At 51.6% G+C, this 7,391-nt stretch overlaps 1 protein-coding gene across 6 annotated transcripts in view; it reads left to right on the top strand.

Moving 5' to 3' along the window:
* The first annotated feature begins 1,265 nt into the window (after positions 1 to 1,265).
* PROX1 (prospero homeobox 1) overlaps positions 1,266 to 7,391 on the top strand; it is a 49,942-nt gene continuing 43,816 nt past the window's right edge. The window contains exons 1-2 of one of the 6 annotated variants that reach the window (XM_038131782.1): positions 1,266 to 1,590; positions 1,804 to 1,928. The gene's annotated coding sequence lies outside the window, so the exon portion shown is untranslated. The other 5 variants (XM_038131784.1, XM_038131788.1, XM_038131783.1 and 2 more) reach the window with 5 other exon arrangements.

The following is a 7,391-nucleotide window of genomic DNA, read 5'->3' on the forward strand; positions in this document are numbered from 1 at the left end:
CTCCCTCTCCCGCCGCCCCGAGGGGCGGGCGCGGGCGGACGGGCCCGGCGAGGCAGCGCCATCCTTACCTGTCGCCGAGCGCCCTGCAGCGCTCCGCTGCCGCTCGGCCCTCCGCAGGACGTTATTCCCTCTCCCTGGTGTATCCCCCGCTGTCCGCAAGCCTGAGACTGTTTTTCCCCTCGTTCAGCCTCGCCTCCCCGCCGGCAGCGGCCGGGCAAATCTCCGCAGCGGCAGGGGCAGGGGTGCGGGTGCTCCCTGTCCCGCGCTGCGGAAAGCCGCGGTCAGGCGGGACAGAGCGCGCCCGACAGGTTACGGTCCGGATCGCAGCCCAAACCAGCCGAGATCCACTATTGTGGTTTTTTTTTTAATCTCCCTTTTTTTTTTTCTTTTTTTTCCCTAAGCTTTCCACCGGAGCCGGTCGGGAACGGGATGGGACAGGGTTAAGTTGAGCTAAACTTGGGTGGTGCTGCGCAGGGGGCCGGGGCGGCCAGCAGCGAAACCCCGTGTCTCAGTACCACCGGTAGTTCCACGCGCCGCAACCTGATGCTCGATTTCGTGTTTATTTCCTGCCTCCCACGTGGAAAATGCCCGCTCGGCTGCTGCTGACAGCTCCGCGACGCGCGGCGGAGCCGCTGCCACTGAGCGGCGGCGAGGGACGCCGTGCCGCGGGCTGGGCGGCCGCGGGCCCGTTTCTCCCTAAGTTTGTGACCCGCGTGGGGCGGCAGCGCCCGCAGACCGATGCTTTACGCGCCAAAGAGGCGCACCCTGGGGCTCCGACACTGCTGTGCGGAAGCCTTCTCGCGTGGAAAACTTTACCGCATGGGGCACCGCAGAGCAGCCCCCGCCCACGCGGGAGTGACTCTCCTAAAGTTTGCCACCCACCCCTCTCCACGCGGGGCGGCTGTTGTCCGCCCCTCGCCGGTGCGCGGCAGAGGTGAGCGGGGCGCCCCGTCGGGCCGCTTCTGCTGGCGCTCCCGCCCCGCGTCTGTCCGTCCGCGCGTCCGTCCGTTCCCGCCGCAGGTGCGCGGCCGCCGCCACCTTCCCGCGGGGACGGGGCGGGGCGACCCTAACCCCCCCGCGCTCCCCTCTCCTCTCTCCCCGCTCCTGCCAAGTTCTCCCCGTCCCCCCCGTCCGTCCCAAGGAGCCTCCCGATTGGGCGCCGGGCCGGGCCCACGTCACTCCGAGTGTGACGTCTAGTCTTCCTGTTTCCTTCAGCTGTGTCTTAAAGTAAATCTTGTGGCGGTGCGGAGCGCTGCTCGGCTCGGCCAGCCCAGCCCAGCCCAGCCCAGCCCTGCCCCGCGCCGCTCCCGCCGCCCCCGCTCCGCGCCCGCCGCTCCGCTCCGCTCGGCGCCCGCAGCCCCGCGGCCGCTGCCCGCCCGCGCTCCCGCCCGCCCGCGCTCGCCCTCCCTCGCGCGATTATCATATTCATCAGCGGCGGGGCTGCCGGCTGCGCGCGCGTGTCCGCGTGTGCGTGTGTGCGTGTGCGGGGCGCGTGTGGTGTGTGTGCATGTGCGTGTGCGTGTCGCCCTTTCTCTCGTTCCACCGGCAAAAAAAAAAAAGCGAGGCTCAGTTTCGTCGCCTTTGCACCGAGTAAGTACCCGCTTCCCCTCCGCGCCCCCTCCGTCCCTCCCCGCTTTCTCGGCCTTTTCAGGTCTTTCAGGGTTTTTTTTTTAATTTTTTTTTTTTTACCCCTAAATTCGCACTTGCTTGGGCTGCTCTAAATGGTCCGGGGGGAGGGGGGCGGTGATGAAATCCCCAGCAAAATATTGATCACCGTTATCAAACCTGTGCTTCTTTTTCCAGGGGGCAAAATTGCAGTGACTTTATTAGCTGAGTAGTTTTAATTTCCCGGTAGATAAAGCGGTAAGGATTTGTGAGCGGTAAGGAGCCCGATGGAGCGCTCACCGTAGCCTGCCCAGGGCTGAAGAGTAAGTGACCTGCTCGTTGTTAGGTGATCCTCCCCCCATCCCCTTCGCTCTCTCGCTGCCACCTTTTGTGGACCGCTCTTTATTTTTTTCCGTGGGTCGGAGGACAGTTTTGCGGGGACGGAAAGCGCAGCGAGTATTTGGCTTCTTGTTGTTGTTCCGAGCTTCTTTCTCTCCCCGTCCCCGCCGAAGTTCCCCATCCCCGCTTTAAACTCCTGCTCCGCTCCTCCGAGCCTCCTCTTTGTCCTGTTTATTATAGCTGCCTTGCTTTTTGTCTCTTCCAATTTGCCTGTCATTTGCATGTCGCTACTTCTCCTTTTTAACCCAAGCCGGGAAGGATAGGGACTTTTTATTCTTGCTCTTCTTATCCTTGCGATTACTTTTTCATTTCCAAGCGTGGGACGAGCTGCGAATGGTCGAAATGTATAGAAAATGGGATTTGAGTGGTAGGTAGCGAGCACATGAGAAGAGATCAAATGCAAGTCGCGGGATAAGAGCCTTGATCTGGGAAAAGATTAGGATTATTGGTACTTTCTATTTGTTTGGTTGTTGTTTGTTGATTTTTTTTTCCTCCGGGGGGGATTTAATTCTTTCTTAGCCGTTGATGGAGATCTTTCTTGGCTTTTTCGATTTTCTGTTTAGCGGCTGAGTGACCCGGCTCACTTTGCCATGTGTTTGCACGGAGTTAAAGCGCAGGAGGGAGCGGTGTTGGGGGGCGTGGGGCCTGCGCGGAGGGGGCGCGCAGGGCAGCGTGGGGGGGGGGGGGGGGCGCGGAGATCGCGGGGCCCGACAGGAGCGGGCGGCCCGACGGGCTCCCGGGCCCCAGCTCCCCGGCACCGGGCACTCCGCGGGGGCGGAGCGGGGCCGCCCGGGGCCCGCGGCTCTTTGCAGAGAGGCAGAAAGTTGCGCGGACCCCTGCGGTGCCTGCGCGGCGCCTGGCGGGGCCGGGGCAGGTGCGCGGGGCGCGGGCAGGTGCGCGGCGCTGCACGCAGCGGCGGCGGGGCAGGTGCGCGCCGGGGGGGGCGGCTGCGGAGCGGGACTGGGGGGTCCCGGCCGCCGCCGCCTCCATGTGCCGGGAGAGCCGGGGCGGCGGGGTCAGCAGCGGGAAGCGGCGCGGGATCAGGGTCCGCGGGCCGTGCGGGGGGCGCGGGAGGCGCGGCTGAGGCGGAATGGAGCTCCCCGAGGGGCCAGCGTCGCGTCCTTGTGGTTGTGCCCCGGCCGCGGAAGAGCAGGTACGCGGGATATTAACTTAATGTCTTTGACAAAGTAGGGAATTTCAGTCAGGGCTGACAAGGGACACGGCCGCAGACTAGAGGTGCCCTTGAATGTCGGGCAGAAGTTGCCAGGACGAGCTTTGGAAAGCCGCTAGTTTCCCACAGGTCCCGAGCGCTCAGCAGACCCCGTGGTGTTTCTGGCTGTATGGCGAGTGTCACCCCAAACCCATCATCCGGGTCTGGGGACGGGTGGGGAACACGTGGAACGCATCCACGCATCTGTGGCCATAGCTTGGTGGCAGAAGGTGCTGTGTTGTTGAGTGCAGGACACAGAAACGTGTTTGTGTCACAGTGAGGTGTAAAAGCTCAGATTATTTGTCACTTCCATTGCCTGTAGAGGTTTGGCAATATGCAGGATGAATTATACGGATGCAGTTTCCTTAGCCGTAGATTTGCAGGTGGTACATATCCTTTATGTCTTCTTCTCACAGTTTTTCTCTGAGTTGCCATCAATCACTTTAAGTTTACGACCACTGCAGCTCATTTTGCATTTATTTTATCTGCTTTTCATCCAGAGCTTACCTTTAGCAGCAATACCACATTCTGTGAAATGTTTATTAATACTCAAGGGTAGACAGAGTATCAACATTTCAGGAGTTGAATTGTGATAAAAAGTACAATGTATATACTTTTCACTAACAGCTCCCTATGAAATTATTCTGTAAAGTATCCTGCACTGTCAGTATATACAGTTAACTTCCCCGCCAGCTGAACTCTGAGGCCTCTCAGTTTATATAACATATCTCTTTTATGATTGCTTGATAAATTGAGATGTTCATAAGAATGGACGCATTTTCAAATTGAAAAGTTTAATTTGATTCAGGGCAGAATTGTAAATACTGCAATTTGTAGTCTCTAAATAGTGATTTATTCTGACTCAAAGTGCAGCCTAACTGCTAAATTAAGTAATTTAAGAATTGTGATGTAATGACATCGCGTAGAATGGAAAAAATAGTATATTGGAAAACTTGGGTTGAATTCAGAGTAGGAATCTTGAGAACCTTTCAGTATTGTCTCTACACAGAGGCCATGTGAATTATTTTCTTCATGATCAGTGAAATAACAAGGACCAAACTGGCTTGAGAGGAGGAAAATGTTTCCAGTTTTCTACTTTGAGTAGCTTGATTTCTTTTTCTCATTCAAAAGATCTGTTTCCGAGCACGGCTTCGTGATGGAGGGCCCTGCATCTCCCCAGTTTAAAGGCCTGAACTAATGAGATGCCGAATCCCTCCTGTTACTGAGCTCTGTAGTTGATGGGAATTGCGGATGTTTGGCATTCATAGGAATTGCTGAATACCTTGCTCTATTGGGCCCTGGGTATCACCAGGTTCATAAAACAAGTGTTGCTTTTTCCTTTAAGGCTAAAGAGCAAGCAGCATATTTTTTAAGTAAATCAGGCACTGATTTTTGCTGCTGCTTCTTCGTTTGGAGAAATCCTAGTAAAGTAGCTTTTAACTGCCCAAATAGTTCCTCATCCTTACTGCCTTATTTCAAATTCCTTGACAGACATCTCATCTAAGGGAGTTGGATAATCTTTTCTCCCAAGAAAACTTGTGTTAGAACTGTGCAGAAAGGTAGTACTTTCTCTCAAGAAAGCTTGTGTCAGAGCTCTGCTAAAAGGTAGCACTTTCTCATTAGTGGCTGATGTGATTTTAGCACTGAACAGATATGGTGAACAGATGTCATCTGCTCTTCAAATTTTAGCTGTGGTTTTGTGCATGAAATGCTGTTGACTAGAATAATTTTCATCCTGTGCTTCCTGGCTGATTCTGGCAAAGCCATACCCTGTGTAGTGCGTTAGAGTGTAAGATCTAAATATTTCTATTAGCAGAAGCATGTTAAATTTCTTGCGTGGTATTGGCATAACGGGCTGATATGAAGCAGGCAGACTCTGGACCAACGAAAGTAGTCAGCTTGTGAGAAGATGGGAACAATTTCAGCTGTATAAGCTGATATCTCCTTGAATTCATCCAAGCATATCCATCAAGTTTAGCACTCTTGTGCTGTGTATTTAATGGCTGTTCAAGTTAGGCTAGGGTTCTTCAAAGGGGCTGACACGGGCACATTAGAATTTACATCTCCTTTGCATCCTGTAGGTGTTTGAATTAATCTAGGGGAAAATGATCAACTTCTTTCTAGATCAAGATGAGTTAACACAATTGATTACAAAAATTGATTTACTAATAGTGAGTATAGTTAAATACCTGACATCATACTCATTTTGACAAACATTCTAGCCAAACGTTTGGTAACAGCAACTCTTTGAGACTTAGAAATTAATCTGTTTCCATTTTAAATGTCAATGCATATCAAATGGACACCAAATAAACCCATGTCTGTAGCTGCTGTGCTGTTAAGATGTTATTCATAGCTACATTGTAATCATATCTCATTAAACAAAAGATTTGAAAGTAAATTTGTTAATGAAATACTACTGCTATGTTTATGGATGGACATAGAAAGTCCTAGGGTCCTTGGTATGATTTTTAATTTCATCGGCATGGAAAACGTTTGGTTTCTGAGGAAGCCACGTTGTGCGAGTTGAGGCTTTAGATGTGGCCGGTGAATTTAACTAAAACTACACTTGGCATGTGAGGAGTATCAAGAGCGATGCATAAACCAAATTTAACCTTCACAAATTTAAAACTCTGCAATTCGGAAAGAAATGGTGCTTCTGAAGATTTCTACGTAGATCTTGACAACCAAAGCCTATCTTGCCAGCTCTGTTTTTCTGGGAGAGCTGGGCAGAGACTTCAGATGTATAAAATATCGTTTTGAGACAATGTGCAGCCAAAATACTGGTGACTGTCTAAAGGGCACACACTTCCTAATTATTTCTCCCCCTCCCCAAGATTTCCTTATTTATTCTGTTCTAATCTAATCAGTCTTGTATTCTGCCTGTTGTGGCTGGGATTTTGCATCCCGTTCTACGTGCCATTCTACTCCCCTTGAGGTGCAAATTGGTTTTGGTCCTCAGAGAATGAAATATTAACTGGCCATTCAATACCCGTTCTGTTTTGTCAGGCTAAAGTAGAACTATTTCTCATATTTAAGCCGAAAGGCACGTAAGCCTTAAAGCTGGCAGCCTGGCTGGCTCAGGATAACACCAGGGCAAATGGGAGATGTTGCTTAATACCCAGGTTAAGTGTACGATAACTCTGATGCTTTCAGCTTCCATCGAGGGAAGGAGGGGACATCACTCTGGAGCACCTCCTGCCACATGTTTGCGGTGGCAGAAATGGGCTGTGGAGCAGCGGCTGGTGCAGGGGCTTGGGGAGGGAAATGGACACTGGGGAGGAAGGATGCATGGCAATGACCTTCCAACCTGGCGCAGGACAGCCTATTTCCTGAGCTGCTGACTCAAGGGTACAGCAAGCCCTCCCCATGTGTGTCCTTGGTTGGGATTGGGCAAGAGAGAGGGGAACCGTGGTCAGGCACCTCGAATTTTCTGGGAAAAGTGCAAAACTTGTAACCTGACATGTGGTTTCTGGTGTGAGTCTGGGAACATATTGCTGGCTCTCGATCAAGCATAGCTTGACTGCAGAAAAGGAAGGAAAAGCGTGAAGGTTTTCAGTGTTGGTGGGTTTTGTTTGTGGTTTGTTTTCTTTTCCTATTGGCAAGTATTATCTTTATGGTAGATGCTTTAGGAGTATCTTAGGTGAAATAAGTAGAAGCTCTTTAAGTTGTCTTCCAGTTAGTTTAGATGTCTTTCAAATGAACACCACTGGACTGAAAGGTCAAACTCAGCTGTGGCTTATTCTGTGCCAGTGCCTTGGCCAGTTCTTTACAAAAACAACTCTTCTGATATTCCTCAGGTTTTTGGGGTTTTTTTTTGGTGATGGTCTAATTGTAGGGCCTGATTCTGTCCCCTGAAAAGCTCCATTTGCATCAGGTGGGAGAAAGCAGGAGACAGTCTTTTACGCGCTGCCAAGCAGGGCCTGACCCTACCCCTCACACATAACAGGATTTTGGTATCCCTGGACTCCAGGGGCATTGCTTGGAGAGTGGGATGCTCCTTGGTGTGCAGGTGGCAGAATTGGGCCCCTGCAACAGAAATCCTTGTTATTTTATTATTTTCATCATGAGGTAACCAAACTTAACTTATCCTTTTTGATAAGAAAAGATCTCTGAAGACAGTGACCTGATAATAGGTCAAGGTGTTTGGATTTTGCATCTGAATTAATGATATTTT

This window comes from Motacilla alba, chromosome 3 (assembly GCF_015832195.1).
Source record: "Motacilla alba alba isolate MOTALB_02 chromosome 3, Motacilla_alba_V1.0_pri, whole genome shotgun sequence".
Classification (NCBI taxonomy): Eukaryota; Metazoa; Chordata; class Aves; order Passeriformes; family Motacillidae; genus Motacilla; species Motacilla alba.